At 44.6% G+C, this 22,338-nt stretch overlaps 1 protein-coding gene across 1 annotated transcript in view; it reads left to right on the top strand.

Annotated features, from left to right (window-relative positions):
- LOC147733565 (aminopeptidase N-like) overlaps positions 1 to 22,338 on the top strand; it is a 268,819-nt gene that overhangs the window by 34,941 nt on the left and 211,540 nt on the right. The window lies entirely within an intron of this gene.

Here is a 22,338-nt window from a genome sequence, read left to right as displayed (position 1 = left end):
TAAATCAGTATTCAAAAGGGCCTGCACCTCCGTACGCGTGTTAGCTATGTGAAGGACGAATGTTTCTCGGGCCGAACTCAGGGCCACCTCTTTTTGAGACAAAAGGGCTCTTATTCTACTCATACCATTGAACTCTCCTTTCAAGGTTGGGATGCGCGGCCAGATGGATCCAGCTGAATTCCCATGCGTAGGGGGATACAGAACGTTTTTGCAACAGACGACACGTTCCGATACAGTTACCACATAAGCGACACCTTTAATTAAACCACAACACTCTTCGTAATTCAACAGCAAATAACTACCATTCGTCAGTAATGTGAATGGGGGAACAATTGCGGGAACCGGAGTTCCTTTTAAAAAAACAGGCCAAATTAGGGCGGTCCTGATTACAGGAACCATGTATCTGGATGTGCCTGCATATCAATGAATGGTCAGGGGACTCTGTGCATTCTTCCCCATTAAGATACACTTCTTTCTCGTCTTTCAGGCATCTATAAGTGAACGGAAGAGACCATGCCTCGTGGAGGAATGAGCTACCTAATGGTTCATATCTCCCTATCGCTATGTAACGCATACAATTAGTAAACTTGTACAATGCAAATGGTAATGTGATTAATCCATGGATAAGCCACGTTGCAGCAGTGGCCCCAGCTACAGAGAACGGTAAAGATTCCAACCTTTCAATGTGTAACATGGAAAATGATGCATCACGCATTAAACGCATGCGCTGTTTGTCAGTTAAAGTAAAAGGGCAAAAAGAGAGGAAACGTTCATGTAACTCCAAGGCACTCTACCAGCCTTAAGCGTCTGCAGGGTCCATGCAAATTGCATAATAGAACGCAATTGAGTTTGACCATGGTATAAAACAGACACTTCATAATGTACAATGTCAACAACAGAAGATACAATATTATTCAAAGTATAAATGCGGGAAGAAAGCATGTTAATACTGTTATCGACAACTGCAAGCACCTTTTCTAAATTAGCTTGATCTATTGCCCTTAGGCGCTTAGCAGCCTCAACCTGTGAAGTTTTCCAGATTTAATTGTAAATTGCATAAATCCATCTTTTAGATCTACCATTAGCCGGGCCCTTTATGAAATCATTTAAATCCACATCATCAGTCAGCTTGGATAGATGTAATTTAACAGCAGCTAATGTAGAATGTTGTAGCCAATTCTGACATATTTTGCCAACTGAGTAAGTGGTGACAGTATGGTCAGTATCAAAACGTGGATCAGGCCTACTTGTGTAAAACCTTCAGTTAAACCCAAAAAGCGACGTTGGCAAGAATCAGAGCTTCTGTGCCACATCAGCCAACCCTTCGGATCCAAACTGGATACATTGAAGGATGAATTGTGCATTAACGTTTGCAATTCTCGAGTGGAAAACTGTGTGAAATTATTCCAACAGGAATATTCTTCTAAATCAGGAATAGAAGGGGTATTTAATTTTTTTGAAGTAGCCAATCCAAAGCATGTTGTCTGGAAAATGCTAGAATTTAAAAACAACATATGATTTGGGATGAGACATGCACGATGCAAAGCCTCAGTGCCTTGTACCTGCCAACTTTTAGAACCCAAAACCGATTTAAGGTCAATGGTTTCCTTCCATAGCTCATAGCCCTCTACAGCTAATTTGTCTAGAAAGGACTTCGAATACAACAATTTAGTATCGGTAAGTCTAACTTTGGACATGGACTTTTGCGCCATCTTAAAATAAAAGGACTCAGGACTTGATTGATTAAAGTCGGTAAAATAAGTGTACTTTTTCAAAAATGTACTGGAGCTGCCTTGTAATGGTGCTGGGCAATGTTCCCACTGTGTGTAATTTACAGTACCTCTTCTGGAACTTGTTTTATGCAGGAAATGGTTACCAAAATGTTGAAAGCAAAATAAATCACCATAATTAGCAGATTCTAAATACAAATCTTCAGCATCAAAGGCAGCATAATATTTCAAATCAGAAAATAATGATTCTACGGCCTGAACATCCCAATCATCAGAACGTATGTTTTGTTTCACCACATCCCCCATGTTCACTCTGAGTACATTAGGGACATTAACCACTTCAGTTGGGCCATAGATTTGAAATTTAACTGCATCCCACACAATCCCATCAAGAACCGGCCAAGCAGTGATGTTTACAAAATCCAAGTCTCTCTTCAGTCTGTGTGCAGAATGGGATGAGGAAAGGGGGGCCAAAGTTCCATTAAGATGCTGAATGCATGTTCTCTCCTCGACATAGTGTCCATCGATCAGACGGAAAAAATAAAACACAAAGCCAATTGACATAAAAAGATATACTGAAAAAAGCACCAGCCAAATATACGTCCATGGAGGGACCAAAAAATGTTTTTTAAATAATGTGGCATAAGTTGCTAGACGTGAGGGTTTTTTTGAATTCACTGAAACAGAGTCAAATGAGAATTGGGATTCAGCAGGATAGGCATAGTCTATGTCATCAATGTTATTAACGTGATAAGTACTTAATAAAGGATTGGAAATGGCAGGCATCTCGAGGGCCACTTCTGGTTCAGCATTAGAAGTTGTGGCCAACAAAGAATTTCTCACAATCGAAGGACAGGAGACCGCCGGTGTCATACTATGAAGAATCGGCCACCCTGTGTATCTTGACATTGTCAATTGAGATAAACCTGTTTTCCTTACGACCTGGAAGTGGTGGTAAAATGACTGTTCTTGTGCCCTTCACTCCACGAACGGGAACCGGTGCTCGATAGGAAGGACCAAATTCTTTCTTGTTATCGATCTTCTCTCGAACCAGTTCTCCAACTTTGGGTAGCCAGCCAACTACCGGGATCTGCAACGCATCATCCGATGTGGAGGGCATATGTTTCTTTGCAAGACTGTCTCTGGTCTTTTGTAGATCCTGTAAAACATTGCAATGTTCATCTACGTCAAAGGCCGTGGCTTGAGCCACGCAGTCTAGACCGTCGAGGTCAGGGACATACATCTTGATACCTAAGAGCATTTCGTACGGGGTCTGCCCACCCAGAGACCTTCTAGGGAGATTGTTTAGTGCACGCTGCACGCCATTAAGGTGGGCCAACCAGTTTCTGCCAGTGCCTATAACTCGAGCTGTCAAAGATTGCTTTAAGTCACGTACATTCGCTCCACTACACTATCACCCTCAGGTTTGTACGGAGACGAAAACTTGACTTGGACCCCCAACGAAATCATAGCATCCTTTTACGCCTTAGAGGCGAAAGCTGGACCCTGATCCGAATGGAGGGTACCACAGGCAAAAATCCCTACAAAGACACGCAAATCTCTTATGACAGTCCGTGGATCAGCGCTGCGGCCATACCCACACAAAGCGTGTGCATGAATCAACTGCTACTAAGATGTATTTATACGCAGTATCAGAAGAAAAAGGACCGCAGTGATCCAAATAAACGCAACCCAGTGGTTTATTAGATATGTACAACTGTGTCTGAGGCGGACGTGCAGCAGTCGAAGGTTTAATTTGCTGGCAAATGTCACATTGAAGGACATAATCACGTGTCTGTTTGTACAGTCCCCGCCACCAGAACCTTTGTTGTAGCTGAGTTACAGTGGCTGAGATGCCCGCAAGCGCAGACGCCACACCTTCATGCGCCGCTGTAATCAAAGTAGCTCTGCGATCCAAGTTGTGAATCAACCATTCCCCAACATCAGGAATTTTCACATAAGGAACCTTATCGGGACTTAAGTGGTATGTGTATTTCGAAGGGAACCCCGCAGGATATTTACCTCCCTTCTCAGAGGCAGCTACAGCCGCCTAGATGTCATCATCTATTTTACTTTTGGACCGTGTAACTGCTGCAACTAAATATTTTGATACTGCAGATTTCGCCGCTTCATCAGCAAGCGAGTTACGGACAGCGTGGACTCCTACACGCTGATGGCCGAGAGTATGAATCACAAACACAAGTGGCAACTGCTCTTTAAGCTCAGCCACTCGGACCTAGATCATTTTATGTTTTATTGTGCTACCCGTGGAATCACAAAAGTCATTCTGAATCCAAAAGGACAAGTTCTCATTGTAAGACTGGACACAGTAGTAAGAATCACTTACGATTAGAGTTGTCACACTCGGATCTGCGTACTTCAACGCAAGCATCAGAGCACGAAGCTCTGCTAATTGTGCAGTGCTGTCTCCTAGTGTCTGCGTGTGCACGACACTGGACTTGAACTCATCGTTCACCATGGCACCGACCACAATGGCGCATGTGGAAACGTAGGCATGTTTAGAGCCATGCACAACCTGCGCCGAACCATCAGTGTAAATGATGCAATGGAAATCCTCCAGGGGTCGCATTGCTAAAGGAGCTGGATGAACGAATTCATACTGTAAGTACTCCTGCGACCGTAATGAGGCGTCAAAAATAAACGTGACATCCTGAGATGTCAAGGATGCAGCCCATTGAATCCACCGAGGGTGCAAAGCTTTGGAATTTGGTACACTGGCCTTCATAACTGCCTCCAAGGCAGGACACGGTGTAACAACCAACATGCGCTTTCCCTGTGACAGGGCACGTTCCCTAAGAATTGCCATCTGCACAGCCGTCAAAACTTTCTCCACAGTGGAAAAGCGCAATTCAGCCAAAGTGTACAAGTGTGACTTGTAAGCAATAGGTACTGTGTCTCCTTCATTAAATGTCAGGTACGTGAAACCCAGCGTCCCAGGGATAATTCTTATCACCAGGTTGGTCTGGTTATCACGAGTCAGTAAGAATTTAGAAGCGTGCAGATCAGCTTGCAAAGACTGCAGAATAGCTGAATGCTCAGGCAGCCAGCATGACTTGGAAAAAGATGGTTGTATCAAAGCATACTATGGCTTGATACGCTGGGCATATTCCGGAATGTATGTCTCATTTGGGTTTTAGCAGGGTGGGCCCATACCTCAAAATCTCAGTGGCAGAGGATCACATCATCTTCCACCAGCTCTCTGCATGCGAAGCACCATCAAGTGTTTTACGCGTGTCTTCAGCACAACAATATAAAACCCGCCTAGAGGCAGATTTTGGCAGCAGCATGTATGTTATGTCTATGGAGGTGCGAAGATCAGACCTCACACATTTGGTGCCCTCCTCGCACACTCCTGTTTGAGCCAGTACAGGGAGCCATTGGCTCCCACTCTAGCGGGAAACTGGGCAAAGACCATGGGAGGATTTATTTATTTATTTAATTAGTGTATTTTGTATAGCGCGCTGCTACCCCAACGGGGTGTCCCGGCGCTTCTGCACATTTGCTGAGTTTTACGCGGGTGAGTTTAGCAGAGAAGAAATGTTTTTAGTGCATTGCGAAAAGGTGGCTCCACCTGAATCCACCTCTCTGTCCAGCCCTTCCTCTGGGAGGGATCATTGAATCATCACAACCCTTTACCTAGGGTACTTAAGGGCTTACCAGTGAGTGGGTCTTCAGATTCGATGTTTGACAACATTCAAATCCGAAACCACTTCAACTTCAACTGTTTGGACACCTTGTACTTAATTGGACTACGCCTGGAACCAAGACTACATAAGGGAGTACTGCTGCTGCTCCTGGTTTTCCTGCCTGTCTTCTACATAATCTGTACCTTTGCTTCATCCAGGTTCTTCTCCAGGCCTGTGGGCATCAAAGACACCCGAAGCAATCTCCCTTGGAGTGAAGGAGTCACTCCCCTGCATCTGCAGGCACTGCAATGAAGCTGGCCGGTCTGCTGCTCCTGGAGTCCTACAGACTCCAAAAGGATCAGCAACACATGTGGTGTTTATACAACTCCATCGAGGCCTGCACTGTTTTCTAGGAAAGTTTGAGGCCAGTATCCCTGGTCAGATCCACTGGAATGGAACCCCTGCGCACCACATCGACTTGCTGTTGCCAAGGCTTGTTGGTTCTGTCCTACAGAGATCTACGGCGACAAAAATCTCAAGCTTCCAGCATATCCTACTACCAAGATCTTCATCCTCACCACATCCTCTGCACCAAGGGCCTGTATCTTTGGCGAGCTGCTCGAGGTCCTCTTGCGAAGTCTGCGCTTTCAGTCTGTGGGTCCTCTAGAGGGTCTTCCTTGGCATCAGTTGACTCCCTGCTTGCTCGGAGCCTGATCTGACTCTCCTGCATTTGATGAGTCCCTCAGATCTTGCTGGTATCAAAACTGCACCTTTTTTGTTTTCCACGTCTGTTAATGCTGCCAAGGCTTGTTGGTGCTCCTGCCGGACACCGATCCCATGGGATGTGGGACAGCTCGTGAATGGTTTTATGCAGCATCGCCTGCTCCTCACAACTGCAGGGACAAGGTCTCCATCATCACTCCTGCATCTTCCGTCATCAGTGGTCATTGGTCTTCTGTGCCTCCTGGTAACTTCCAAGTGGCAAAGACTCTCTTCCCCTCTGCTTGCAGGTACCTCTCTTCAAAAATCCATCCTTGGATTTCACCAGAATCTTTCACCTTTTTCACCAGTGGCATATTTTCTGAAGTCCTCCATTGTGTTCTATGACAGTTTCCGACGTCACTTTGCACCTATGCACCTAGCTAACCCTGGGGTAGGTATCCTGGTTCCTGGGGTATCCACTGGTGGGGTGACTCTTCCTTCTTCCATGGGGTGTCTTCAGGGCCCACTGGGAAGGATCCTTCTTTTTCAAAACTGCTACCGCGACTTTTCCATAGACTTGCAATGAGTACACAGCTGTGTTTCCACTTTACACACAGCCTCCCTGAGGTTCCTGGGCACTTACCTTGGATGGTTCCTTGGGTCCCCATCTTTAGTATATGGTTTGGTCTCCCCCTGGAGACCACTGTGTATTTGAGCTTACTAACCTGTTTCCATTTGAATGATTGAGTGTATTGTCTTGATATCTCTGGGTAGTAGATATAACAATGTGTTTGTGAGTGTGTATAACAAATATAACTATTTTTATAACTACGGTGTGTGGTTCTTTTTTGTTTAACCTCTGGTAAAACAAGCTGCTTAACCCTCCTGGACTAAGCCTGGTCTGAGACCACTAAAATCACCATATGGGTTGTCTGGATTAGTTCAAGGTGCTTCACTTAAATAAGGGTGCACCATATACTAGGCCAGCCTCCTACAATTATGTTAAGTTGCGTTAAATTAACATCAAAGAACAATGCATCATGCTGCAGTAAAGCTCATATTTTGAAATTGTGTTTAACTAATTTGCCTAACATTAAATTGATGGATTAAAATAAATTACATACCATTGAATTAACCTTTTCAATGCTGATGACGGAACCGCTTCGTCATCAGCCGCGGGAGCGCTGTGCTGATGACGGAGCGGCTCCGCCATTGCCCGCTCGCCACGCCTGCGTGGCGCGGGTTCCGCGCCTGCACTGGGCGTTCCATTGAGCGGGCGGGGCCATGACGGAACCGCTCCGTCATGAGCACAGCTCAACGAGGCTGGTGACGGAGCAGTTCCGTCACCAGCATGGGATGCGCCGCACGGCCGCCCCGCCCCCTTAGCGCTGCAGCGGAATAGCCGCTGCAGCGAAGGTGTTAAGGAGCTTGTGGTACAATAAATAAAGCTAAAAATAATTTGAATTGCATCAAGGTATAGAATAATTTTCTTTCGGTCTGCCAAATGTAGACTTTTATGTTCTTTTCAAGCACACATAGGTTAATGCAGGAAGATTCATGTTTTGACAGACTGATCTACAGGAAACCTGCCATAGAACGTTTTATATTTGTTTAACAAACAGTTGTCTGTTCTTGAGGTACTGGGCTGGCATACACAAAGTAGTCCGCTAATTTTTCAGAAAGGCAGCATAAACACATTTGTGTAATCATGCTAGGGCTTCTCTATCAAACCTAATAAAGTAATGCAGTATTTAGTAGGATGAACACAGTGTGTGGAAGGGGTAGCCTTTAAAATGGGTGTAGCCTAAGAATCTTAACTGAGAACACTCTGGGTTTTGCCATATGTAACTAGAGGCATGGCCTGATCCATATGAAACTGAAAACAGTACTTGACAAACTTATATGTATACTCTTACAGGACAAGGAATAACCAAAACAGCAGACAAGATATTTATTAAACAGTTTATACAGCACCATTATTATGGGCTATGAGCAATATAACACTTGACAAGGCGAATCTTAAATGTAAGCAGCCCTTTTATTGCTTTCTAAAATGACCCTTGAAAAGAACAAAGAATAACTTCATTATTTAGTTTGAATGAAATTGCATCCTAGGGTCGCGGACACTAACAGTAACAAACATTGGCATAGCAAATAGGTCTCGCTTTTAGGACCTTATAAGTATTTAGTTATGCAGCACAAAATCCTTGGTGCAATATCAACCGTTGCATGGCTAAACACTTATAAGGTCCCAAAGGCGAGACCTATTGGATATGCCAATGCTTGTTGTGGCTTGGCCTGGCTTGGATGCAGTGCGTCCTGCTGCACCCAGAGAGCTGGGCAGGGATACACACTGCACTTGCTTGGGTGCTGTGCGTCCTGGTACTAAAGAGAAACGCAGGGAATACTGTAAATGTGGTAGCATGTATGTGTGCTGACCTGTGTTTTGGTGCTGTTCTGTGTGTGTTTGTGTGTGCCTGAGTCTTGTATGCATGCTTTTGAGTCCCTGTAGGTGCTTGTATGTGTTCTTGCATACTTGTGTTTATTGTATATATAAATATATTGCGTACCATTGTGTGCCTGTGTATCTTTGATGCTTGGGTGTGTATAGTGTTTGTGTGTCTTCTATACTTGTTTCTATGAGTGTTTTTATATGTGCAAGTGTCTCTCTGTATGTTACCAAGTATGTGTTAAGCTACGTGTCTGTGTTTGGTTACGTTCCTCACATATGTTAACTCCTGATGTGGACACAGAAACCCCCTGTGTTAGGCAAAATTTAGAACATTATTTTTTTACTTTTTCAAGTTAAAACAGCCCCTTCAGTAGATAGGTTAATAGTATTATTTCTGAGTGTGCAAGAACATGCCCACCCCTCTAGCACCTGGCTGAGCGCTGTGTAACAGCACTCCAGACCAATCACAATGCTGCATGCATTGCTGTGATTGGCTTAGCGGAGGAAGCCTGGCTGCCTGCTTCCTGTTCCTGTCGGAGGCAGGAGAGCAGAAGCAGAGACGACACTGGATCCGACGGAAAGGTAGGTCTTTCATTATTATTTTTTTAATTATGCCCGTGTGATTTACTCTCCCAGCGTGACACCCCCCGTGCCTACCTCCCCCACCCCCCGGAAGCCATGCCGGCCCCTACTATTTACTGGTCTTTATAATGCCTTGCTTGCACTCCCTAAGGCTTATTTAAAGTTAGGCTGGCAAAATGTCCATTAGTCATTACATCAGATTTACCACCATCAAAGGAAAATATGCAACATCTTGATTCCTTATCAGCAGAAAATCTTCAATTGACCATTTCTGTCTGTGAAATATCTGCAGTATGTGTATGTTGCAAAGTTATCTTGTGCCCTGTATACCCCCAACTTTTTTGCTGACTGGTACTGGTGATAACTGACTATGACTGACCCTGGGCTGTCCCTAACCAGGCCCAGGGCAGTGCTACGCTGAAAGAGACACTTAGAATACAGTGAAAATATGTACATACACTAATTAAGTAATTATCGAAAACATTTTTGTGTATTCATAATTAATTTTTTGGTAATTAATTATTCATTGGTAATTTTTTTATTACTGATTACATTTTTGGTTCCGAAAATTAATTGCTTGGTAATTCATTATTAATAGGTAATTATTTTTTTAATAAATAATATTTATTGGTATTGATAATTAATACATTATTGAATATTTTGTAATTGTAATTAATTTTAAATAATTTTTTTATTGATATTGATAATTATTGTATTATTATTTAAATATTAAATCATTACTTTCCCTACTTTTGCACTCACTGGAGTGGGAATAGTAATTTTTACCCCTACGCTATCCAACGCTTTCCCTACTGTTGCATTCACTGGAGTGGGAATAGTAATTTGTACTCCTAGCTATCCAACGCTTTCCCTACTGTTGCACTCTCTGGAGTGGGAATAGTCATTTTTACCCGTACGCTATCCACCACTTTCCCTACTTTTGCACTCTCTGCAGTGGGAATAGTAATTTTTACCCTACCGCTATCCAACGCTTTCCCTACTGTTGCACTCTCTGGCAAGGGAATAGTAATTTTTACCCCTACGCTATCCAATGCTTTCCCTACTGTTGCACTCACTGGACCAAACTTGCTTCAAAAGGACTACAGAGTGGACTCCCTTCAAGCTACAGGTTAACAGAGCTCATCTGGAACATCACCATCAAAAACCCTCAGCCTGGAGTACCACCAGTGGATTTGTAAGGGTTTTGTCAAAGTGGAGTGTGGGAACTAAAGTCCCAAACTTACAAGGACCATCTTGAAACTTTGGGACCCTCTGGGGAACTTCAGGAAGAATTTCCAGAAGTTTGGAGAAGTTTGGAGCAACATTGAAAAAAAGCTCCATAAGTGGACTGACTCATCCTCGCCAGCCAAGCCAGCGACCCAGAGTTTGACCGGGAGTAAGTTGATTCCCAAGCCGGCAAACCCTCACTGAAGCCATTCTGGTGAAGAGCACCCAGGACTCCTGAAGAAAAAACTTGGTAAAAGGTTTTACCTCCGAACATAGGAAAGGTGACCAGGACCAAAGGCTCTGGGAGGTCAGAAGTGCCAGTTGCTCTGCTCCCGCTCGCTGCACATTGCACTTTGTTATATGCTGCTTGTTTCTTTTAAAATGTATTGTAATAAATTTGAAACTGTTTTAAAAGCGCTTGACATTTTAGCAGCCTCAGCTTTTAAATCTGCTGGCATCTTGTTTTCTCCTGCACTTACCGAGCCAGAGGGCGGCAGGGTATTCACTCTTCCTTGCAGGCTCTGCCAGGAGGGGAGGAAACTCAGAGGGAAGCGCCATCTTGGAGAGGGACGCGCTCTAGTAGTTCGCCCTCCCTGGATTCATGAATATAAAGTGGGCCACAGTGCGGACGTGGCGCTGGCGTGCCTAAGGCATGCCCGTCTGCACCCATTAGTGTCCTGGAAGCGGCCAGCGCCAGCCACCGTGCCCAAATACTGACGGCCACGATAGAGCCGGTATGTGACGATAGGACAGTGTTATATAGTCTATCTAAAATGATTAACGGCTTGTCTATATGGTCCTCGGACACCCTCTGCGTTGAGTTTGTCTGCCCTAGGTGTGCCTAGACGTCTGCTTTCTCGGCCCCTACTCGATGGAGAGTCTGCTTCCCAGTCTCTGGGAGCACTCCGATTAAGGTGAAGGCTGCTTTACTCAATACTAGATCACTTCAGAAACATAAAGAACTTATGTTTGACCTACCAAAGGATGAGGAACTAGATTTGCTGTTCCTCATGGAGACATGGCTGTCAGAGACATCCAATTCCATATTAGCAGCAGCCATTCCCTCCAACTATAGAATCCTTAGGAAGGACCGCAACTCTGGTAGAGGAGGGGGGATTGCTATTATATTTTAAAAAACTACAACTCTGCTTGCTTTGAACTGGCAGACCTCCTTGATATTGAAGCCTTAGGTTTCAGCCTCACCCTTTCACCAAATCAGTCGCTAGCTAGGGTGCTGGTATACTGACCCCCTGGTCCGGCTAACAAATCCCTCTGCTCATTGGAAACTATACTGACAATATTGGAAATGATATATGCGAACTTCATGGTACTAGGAGAGTTTTAACATTTATTTAGATAATGCTACAGGGTCAGAAACCGTGGCCTTACTGGAGAATATGAGCCCGCTGGGACTGAAAGAGGAGGTCTCTGGACCCACCATTCTGGCTCTTGATCAGATCTTTTCAAATCTGAACTCTGTTGTTACTGTGTCCACCCCTATGCCCTGGAAAGACCACTACCTGATCACCTTTACGTGGGCTCAGAATTGTAGTAAACCGCCCATAAACTGCAGTAAGGGCCCAGCCATTTATCGGGCATATCACAAAAGACAACCATAGGATATTAATCAAGCCTTACTTTCCTCTGCCACATTTATGATAGGGAACTTAGATTGTGACACTATGCGACTGAATAATTGGATTGTCGAAACGGAGAATACACAAGAAGGCCTCTCAATCTAGAGCTGGCCCAACTGCCCCTTGGTATAATACAGAGCTGAATATTTATAAGGGCCTGTGTAAGAAGCTGGAAAGAATATGGAGACATGAAAAGTTTCTATTACACTAGAGTTATGGAAGATGATAATAAAGCAAAGGCTATTTTTAAAATAGTCGACTCCTTCATGCGTCCAGCGGTCACCTCGAGAGCCTGCCCCACCTGATGGAGGAGTGCAATAAGCTCTATCTGTTTTTTATGAAAAGATCATGTCACTTAATAAAAGTTTTGGGACCGCTGTTCCCGGGGCGCTAAATCTGGGGTTGAAACCAATTTTCTCTCTAATTTTGTATGCCACTCTAGACGCCTTTACCCCTGTCTCCTTGACTCAGTCCCTAGCAGCATCAAAAAGTCTTAAATTTGGTTCCCTTCTTGATCCCTGCCATGTCCCAGTTTTAAATATGGTGGCACCTACGAATAACACAGTAATAAACCATATTTTTAACTCTTCTTTGACATTGGGGATGGTTCCTTGTATGTGGAAAAAAGCGAAATTTCTTCCACTGCTGCAAAAACCTTCAGCAGACACTAAGCTAGTTACTAACTGTAGGCCTATTTCGCTGATCCTGCCCTTCTCCAAAATTCTGGAGAAGGAAGTAAACAGCCAATTGTACACTTATCTGGTGGCCAAAGGTATCCTTCCTGCCATGCAATCTAGCTTCTGCCCTCAATTTAACACTGAGACCACACTTTTGGAGGTGACAGAGTTCATTTGTAGCATTCTGGACAGGGGAGGAAAGGCAATGTTGATACTGCTTGACCTTACAGCAGCATTCAATACAATTCCTCAGCACAGGTTGCTGGAACAACTTCATGAAATAGGAATTAGACATGAGGCCGATAATTGCCTGGCATCCTTTCTGACGTACGATCCATAGAAGTCTGGCTGCCTCCATTTACAGCTCAGGCCAGGCTACTGGGGGTTGGAGTGCCACAGGGATCGGCTCTCAGCCCCATGCTGTTCAAAGTGTATTTGACCCCTCCTGCAACGTTGGCAGAGTCTCTTGACGCTAAAGTCGTCTCATATGCAGACGACACTCAGTTGCTGTTCTTATTTGACAAAGACAAGGATTTAGATGAGAAAGTAATAGCCAATTGCCTTTCTGGTGTCTTCCGGTGGCTGGAATTGCACCACCTCAGATGCAACCCTGAGAAAACGGAAACTGTGACCTTTGGAGATGCCCCTCACAACTCTGTGGTAGACTGTTGGCCTAGCACTTGCCCACACCCAGGATCTCCCAAAAATTGTGCTAAGAACGTAGGAATTACAATTGATAGCTCTTTATACTTCCTCCGCAGATCCTAGCCTTGACGGGGACATGTTTCAACGTGCTTCGCAAGCGTAATAAATTCTTTCCTCTTCTCTTCAAGGCAGCGGGCAGAAAGGGAGTACAGGCTCTAATTACATCTAGACTGGACTTCAGTGTTCACCCTAACTGGGCCTTCCCGACTACCTCTTTAGCAGACTACAGGGGGTGCAGAATGCTGCAGCAAGACTTCTGCTTTCCCTCTCCTTGAGATCCCACCTAACTCCGACTTAAAGCCCCTCCATTGGCTTCCTAAAGCCCCTCCATTGTCCTCCCATGAAACAGAGGGTGATGTTTAAAGTCATGGTTCTAATGCATAAATCTTTGAACAGGAGGGGTCCTGTCTATCTTAAGGAGATAATTACTCCTTACGTCCCTGTCCGCACTCTTCGCTCTTCTTCAGCTCATATGGCAAAGGTCCCTCGATGTAACCGTCTTCGGATGGGTGGGAGATCTTTTGCTTATTTAGGTCTCCACACATGGAAGAGTCTTCTGCCGTCGCTGAGGCTAATAGACAGTCTTGAACTATTTAAGAAGAAACTTAAAACCCATCTTTTTAATGACTAGCCCAGTCCCAGCAGCCTGTCCCGCCTCCGCCAGCACCGGGATACTCTGTCAGGTAGCCGCACTTTACAAATTGGAATAATAATATTCATAATATCCTGAGAGCCAAGCCACCTTCAATTGTGAGCCAGCCTAGATCCCTGGTTCGTCCGAGGCCAGGTCCTCCCTGGACTGGAAACAAGCATCCTAGGACCGGTTTCTGGGTTTCACCCCTCTTCAGCCAGGATAGCTTGACGTCAGTGGCAAGGAGAGCACAGGACCCACGTCCCACTCGGGATGACAAATGCAAAAAGAACAATTGATGGACTGGATCCAGAACAGTGTCAAGACTGATTTGCATATGGCTGGGTCTAAACTGGGGTGGCATAGTGAGCAAAAGAACAATGGATTTAACTCAGATATATTGACCGGGGGTGAATGCTTGATTTGCTCCGCATTCGGTCCATCATATGTGTGTCTTTTGGGCTCACTGTGTCACTAAATTCAAACTAGCCTGGCTGATGAGGGATGATGCTCCAAAACTGGTCCCAAGATGCTTGTTTCCTGTCCAGGGAAAACCGAGATTGACAGTTCGGGCTGGACTGTTCCCATGAGGCACAGGATCAAGACTGATTTGCAAATGGCTGGGTCTTAACTGGGGTGGCATGGCAATAAAAAGAATGATGGATTTAACCCAGATCTATTGACGGGGTGAATGCTTGATTTGCTCTGCATTCCGTCCATCATTTGTTTGTCTTTTGCTCTCTCGTCCTATAGTAATTCCTTTGTCCAGATACTTTATGGTGAGCCTCATTGTGATGACTCTTATTTTGGACCTAAGTTGTTTTCATATCTGCTGCAACCATATTAGTAGGACTGTGCTAAATTTCTGTTATTTATTTGTACTTTGTATAATTGATATTGGAGGAAATTGTCTCATTCTGCAGGGTCAGGGCTACATTTTTGCTTTTACTCTCCTGTTTTCTGAACCCATTGTTGCTGGCTATTATGACCCTGCAACGTTACCACTGTTAAACAGTGCTAAAGTGCCTGTGCTCTCTCTTTTAAACATGGTACAATTGGCTTACACCCAATTGGCAAATTTTAAGCTACAGTGCTCCGGTGCTCATGACGAGCTGAGCTCGTCATGGCCATTAGAACGCTCGCACGCTGGGATAATTCCCCTGCTGTGCTGAACGTTCTATTGAAACGGGTGCGGCCGTGACGAGCTCAGCTCGTCATGAGCACAGGAGCACTGTAGCTCATGACGAGCTGAGCTCGTCATGAGCACCGGGGCGCTGTGCGCGCCCTCCCACCCCCCCAGCACAGCAGGAAAATTACCCCAGCAGCCAAGGGGTTAAACATGTCTTAGGCCTGCCAGTGCAGCCTGTGTGTTTAAACTGCCCATTCAATCTGGGGGAAAAAACTATTTGCCAGGCCTAAACCTTCCTTTTTAATCAATCAATCAAATATTTGTAAAGTGCGACAAATCACGCATGAGGATCTCAAGGTGCTGGGGATGCTAGCTGATTCATGGTGATCTGTTCATTTAAACAGCCATGTGTTGTGTCCTTTTCTGAATTGCTGGAGCAAGGGGTGGTCCTGAGGTGCAGGGCTAAGCTAAGCTTGGGCCGCCAGTTGTGAGAAGGAGCATCTTGAGCTGTTGCCTCGGCGAAGTCAGGGGTGTCTGTGAGGAAGAGGGAGGCAGATTGTAGGTGTCTGGCCGGTTGGTGGAAGGTTATGCATTTGTTTTTGTTTATGTATGCTGGTCCCCCATCGTGCACAGCTTCGATTATGTGTATTAACATGCTGGCATTTCCTCTGGATCAGGAGCCAGTGTTGCTTCTTGTGGTGAGGTGTGATGTGGGTTCATCTTGGGACGTCAAGGATGAGTCTGGCCGCTGAGTTTTGTATCGTTAGTAGTCAGGAGGAGTGCAGTGATTCCTATGCAGAGTGTGTTCCCTTAGTTAAGCCTGCTGGTGCCGAAGGCCTGAGTGATGATACTTCTGGTGTTGACTGGGAGCCACCTAAAGATTTTGCGGAGCATGTGTAGGGGGTGGATGTAGTCAGATGAGACTGTGTTTGCTTGTTTCTTTACGGATAGTTTGCTGTTCAATATGATGCTAAGGTTACAGACGTGGTCTATTGGGGTGGGGTATGGGCCAAGTCCAGCAGATAACCATGTGTTGTTCCAAGGCGAGGTGTTCCCAAAGATGAGTACTTCCGTCCTGTCCGTGTTGAGCTTGAGACAGTTGTCCTGCATCTATTCGGCGACATTCATCATACATCTGTGGAAGTTGGCTCTGGTGGAGGAGGGATCTTCTGACAGCTAAACAATTAGCTGTGTGTCATCGGCATAGGATGATGAGTTTAAGTCTGTGTGATGTGATGGTATTGGCTTAAGGGGTCATGTACGTGTTGAAGAGGGTGGGGCAGAGGGATGATTACAGATGTTCTTCTTGGGTTCTGAGATGGATTCTCTGGGTTGTTGCGGTTAGGTATTAAGCGGTACAATTGAGAGTGTCTCCCTGGATTCTAATTTTTTAAAGTGTATAAGTCACCCCTAGAGTAGGCCCTACACATCCCAGTGAGGTTCCATGAATTCTGAACCCGTTTTATAAAGGTCATGGTTTCGTTACGAATTTTATAGTAGCGAACCGTAACTAGTGAGTACGGCAAGTACGAGTGTTTTCGCCATGTTAGACCGATGGATTCACTACGTATTTAAGGATTTCATTCCGAACCCTCGGGTTCCATTTTGTGCATGGCAGCCATTTTGTGGTTGCCCTCACATAGGCCGATGACTACGGCCAAACGAGTCTTTAGTACACGTCCCCGTTAACTGACTTCTGAATGACCTGAGTGAACTGACCCCGTGGCCTGAAGCTAACCTTGTTAAGCCAGTTCCTTGTCCGGTAGTTGATCGAGATTAAGGATCAAAGAACAGGACATTGTTGAGTTTATTGCACACGCACACACCCCTTATCCTACTTCTCATCTGTTTCTGTTACTTCCTTTATGGCCTATTTATGGTATGGGTTGTGGTCTTTTATTATGGGTTTGTCCGGCCTGTTCGAGAAAGAATGTTGGGCTTTCCCGTGTGATATGCAAATCAGCCTTGATCCTGTGCCTCATGGGAACAGTCCAACCCAAACTGCCAAGCCATGTCTTTCCTGGACCGGAATCAAGCATCCTAGGACTGGTTTCTGGCTATCAGCCGTCTTCAGCCAGGATAGCTTGACTCCAGTGGTGTGGAGAGCATGGGACTCACGTCTGAGCATACCCATCCCACTCGGGGTGACAAATGCAAAAACAACAATTGATGGACAGAATGCAGAACAATGTCATACATTCACCCCAGTACAGAGATCTGGGCCTAAATCCATCGTTTTTTTGCACTCCACACCACCCCTGTTCAGACATGGCCATATGCAAATCAGCCTTGACCCTGTGCCTCATGGGAACAGTCCAGCCCGAACTGCCAAGCCATGTCTTTCCTGGACCGGAATCAAGCATCTTAGGACCGGTTTCTGGCTATCAGCCGTTTTCAGCCAGGATAGCTTGACTCCAGTGGTGTGGAGAGCATGGGACTCACTTCTGAGCATAAGCTTAAGAATGGTGATGGATTAAACCCAGATCTGTTGACTGGTTGTGAGTGTTTGATTGGTTCAGATGCTCCGTCCATCACCACCCCCTTTTGTACCGCTTTGTTCACCATACGTTGGCAGGGTATGCTCAGACGTGAGTCCCTTGCTCACTTTGCCACTGGATTCAAGCAAGCCGGGCTGAAGACGGCTGAAATACCAGAAACCGGTCCTCAGAAGCTTGTTTCCGGTGCAGGGAAGGCATGGCTTGGCAGTTCATGCTGGACTGTTCCCATGAGGAACAGGGTCAGACTGATTTGCATATGGCCATGTCTGAACTGGGGTGGCAGAGTGGGCTAAAGAATGGTGATGGATTAAACCCAGATCTGTTGACTGGGTGTGAGTGCTTGATTTGTTCAGATGCTCCGTCCATCACCACCCTCTTTTGTACCGCTTTGTGCACCATAAGTTGGCAGGGTATGCTCAGACGTGAGTCCCTTGCTCACTTTGCCACTGGATTCAAGCAAGTCGGGCTGAAGATGGCTGAAATGCCAGAAACCGGTCCTCGGAAGCTTGTTTCCGGTCCAGGGAAGGCATGGTTTGGCAGTTTGGGCTGGACTGTTCCCATGAGGCACAGGGTCAGACTGATTTGCATATGGCCATGTTTGAACTAGGGTGGCAGAGTGGGCTAAAGAATGGTGATGGAATAAACCCAGATCTGTTGACTGGGTTTGAGTGTTTGATTTGTTCAGATGCTCCGTCCATTACCACCCCCATTTGTACCCCTTTGTTCGCCATTAGTTGGCAGGGTATGCTCAGACGTGAGTCCCCTGCTCACTTTGCCACTGTATTCAAGCAAGCCGGGCTGAAGAAGGCTGAAATGCCAGAAACTGGTCCTCGGAAGCATGTTTCCGGTCCAGAGAAGGCATGGCTTGGCAGTTCGGGCTGAACTGTTCCCATGAGGCACAGGGTCAGACTGATTTGCACATGGCCATGTCTGAACTGGGGTGGCAGATTGGGCTAAAGAACGGTGATGGATTAAACCCAGATCTGTTGACTGGGTGTGAGTGTTTGATTGGTTCAGATGCTCCGTCCATCACCACCCCCTTTTGTACCTATTTGGTACCTGCAGCATGTCCCTTGGTCATATCACTGGGTGCAGTCGACAGCTGAACTTTGTTTATTCCATTTGCAATGCTCTCCATTCTCCAAGCAGGACCTTCCACCATGAGCAGAACTCTTTGCACTGTTTCGCACAACCAGGTATCCGCAACGAGTGCTTTGTGCTTTTAAGTGCTTTACTTATCTGAAATCTTTAAAAATGCATATCTTCGGTTCTACTGATTGGATGTTTGTTTGGTCTGAAGTCAAATACATTTTAAATTATACTCGATTCTTCTAAAATAGTGTGTGATATTTCTTGCATTACCGTTTGAAGTACTGCATAAATACTTTATACATTGTCTCTAGTAAGCCTCACTGCTATTGTGTCAATTTACCAGATGGTTGAGCACAGGTTAATGTGGTGTTTGCTTACGCTTCACCCTGATAGAGATTGTGTTTCCTGCTTCTGAAGGGTTCACCCCCTTCAACCAGTAACCACATTTCTGACAGATAGGACCACAAATTGTAACACAGGAGACATTTTCTCCTTCAGCTCATCTCCTTGTTGGCATCTCACGTGACTTTTCAGCACATTCACTTTGACCTGAGATTCCCATTTTTTTGGGGGGGGGGAGTTTCTGCACAATTATATGTGATTTTGTTGAAGTTGATGGTGTCCCTGTCCTCACAGGTAAACACATTGTGCTAGAATGAAGCATAAACTAGTGACAAAGGCCATGTTATAAAGGAAAAGCCAGTTTGAGCACATATTGTTGCCTGTAGAGCAGCACAAGCAGCATACTGTCACAAGTGGAAGAAAGTGCTTGGTGCTCTTTGAGGGTATGCTGGAGTCTGAAGACAGCAATAAGGTCAAGTGCACCTTTATATTGGGCACACCCAAATGAAGGTACCGTAAAAGTGTACATCTGTCAACTAGTGGTCATGGAAAATCCATGGGATCCACTGCAAGCCCAATCTAAAATGGCGAGGCTGCTATATGTTCATCATAAAGGATTCGAGCAACATTAGCGTCACCTGAGACATTTTCTCTTAGAACCAATGTCCTTGCGGTGTCTCTTGTGACTTTTGAGTCGCCGTCCATAGCTGTGATTCCCCTCCAAGAAATAAGTTTGGAGGAGGTAATTACAGTAATAAACACAGTTCCATAGCTGTGATTCCTCTGCAAGAAATAAGGTTGGAGGAGGTAATTGCAGCAATAAACAAGATGAAACAGGGAAAGGCACCGGGACCCGACGGGGTTCCAGCTGATGCATACAAAAAATATATACAGTTATGGGCACCAATTTTAACCCAGCTTTGTAATGCAGCTGCTAAAGGATGTTTCCCAAAACATGGACAGATAGTATAATCGTTCTCATCTTCAAAAAGGGGAGTCGTGGAGATGTGGGATGCTACCGCCCCATCTTCCTCCTAGACTCATCCGTCAAGATCATGGGGCGAATAGTCCTTGAAAGATTGGAAAAGTAGATCAACGAACGTAACATCTTCGCCGAAACCCAATATTTCTTTAGGGGGGAGATGGGGACAGTGGAGCAGTGCATAAACCTGCATCTAATCATCAACAAGAATTCGATGGCTAAGGATGAACATATCCACCGATGTTTTGTAGACTTAAGCTCGGCTTTTGACTGTGTAAACCATGCTAAATTGTTGGAAGAAATGATTGTTATGGATGCCCCAGATGACATTGTCTCATTTTTATCACGATTATATGCAAGACTGACATTTAGAGTAAGGTATGGGAGGGAAGGAGAGTGTACCCCCAATGTCAAGGTGCACTGGGGAATTAGACAGTGGTGCCTTATCACATACCTACTCTTCTCATTATATATACATGGGATTGATACTACCCTCCTGAAACTAAACACTGATGTCCCAAAAATTGGAGTACGACCGAACCCTCTGCTCCTGTATGCAGATGACGTGGTTCTCATTTCCAGAACTGTAAATGGATTTCAAAAACTAATCAAAGCATTCGTCCCATACATGAAGCAGAGAGTTCTTAAATTAAATCTGACCAAAAGATTGGTGAGGGACTGTGGTCGAGGTATGGCCAAGAAAAAGCACCAATATTTAAGGGACTATAGGCTAAGAAGTACAACATTTCTCCTACCTGGGTATTTTATTCTCTTTCAATAGTAACTGGGCACCCCCATTTAGTCCAGTCTAGACTCAAATTCATTAGAACCATAGAGGCGAATTTAGATTCTGTAATAAGATAGGTAGAAAAGCAATTTTTGATATGCGCAAAAAACATGACAGTAAATGCCTATCAGTAGCAACCTACTCTCGATAGTGTGGGGCAATGCCAATCTTAATGTACTGCTAACGTTTGAATTATATTTTCTGTTGTATGCTGGCTGTACCAAGATCGACCGCCACACATCTCTTGCATAAAGAGCTGGATGCACCATTTGTGGCCGACTTATTACAAGCAAGAGCTTTATGCTCGTGGCATAACATTTGGTGCAAAAATGGCCCAAAGTTTACAAGGGACATAATTAGGGACTGCTTAACTTTGAAACACACTAACAAAATCCCATGACTACCATACATGGATAAATTATTAAAGAATATTGACAAAGAACTATCGGTGATAAACCCCAAAGACATCTTACAGTTTAGTAAAAAAAAAAGACATCAAAAACTGTATCTGATGAAATTAGGTCAGGAGAGGGCCTGGAGGGTTAAGGACATTCGTTTATCAAGATATGTACCCATATTGAGTCAAATGGTTTACCCAATTATTTGGTTAAAATTGTAAACATCCAGGATAGATTTTATATGACAAGACAGAGTCTGGGTACAGTTCATGAACTGGTAGCTTTCCCAAAAAATGAAAAATGGCAGAAAACTGATTACAAATGCCCATGTGACGGAAAACAAACTAGTCCACTATGCACTTCATGCTGTTTTGTAAATTTGATTTTGACATTAGAAAAAAATTCTTACGACCAATATTTATAGCACAGAAATTATTTTTTTATAAGGATGCCATGAAACTTATTTGTACTCTTGAAAATGAACTAGTCTGTTTTGCCGGTTTTATTAGCTAGGCTGTATATAGGAGGAAATCTCTTGTACACCTGGACAATCTATTCTATGAAGTTGCTTGAGGTATGCCTACTGAATTAGAAGTAAAATTTAACAGAAGGGACACCATGGTGATATGTTTAAATGCAGCCTTAACAGCAATTTTACGTAATATATAAAAGATTTTTATTGACAGTAACATTTTAAATGTATGCACTTTTATGAATCAAAAAGATTGAATAAAGTTTTTTATGATGATGATGACTTTTGAGTAAATTGTGAAATGGCTGGCTATGCATCCTCTTGTGTCAGTGCACATGCGTTTCAATGCATTTTGACGCACTGGTGACCATTTTGGCATTTGTTAATTATGGTGCAAAAAGTATAGGAAAAGCCAATTGCTGGCCGTTCGAAACAAGACATATTTGCAATTATTTTGCATCAATCAACTGGTACGGATAGTAGTTAAGACTAATTTGAAGAATCTGGACTAAAAGCAAAGAAGAATAAAAAGTATGCTTCACACAATGCATCCCTCACTGCCAAGCAACAAAACTTTGCTATGACTGAAACCGAAATGAATGAATTGGATGGAAAACAGGGCGACTCCTCCGTTTGAGCAGAGGACCA

Source organism: Lissotriton vulgaris, chromosome 2_1, assembly GCF_964263255.1.
Source record: "Lissotriton vulgaris chromosome 2_1, aLisVul1.2, whole genome shotgun sequence".
NCBI lineage: Eukaryota > Metazoa > Chordata > Amphibia > Caudata > Salamandridae > Lissotriton > Lissotriton vulgaris.
Note: the sequence above shows the minus strand (reverse complement) of the source record. Positions and strands in the feature narration are given on the sequence as shown.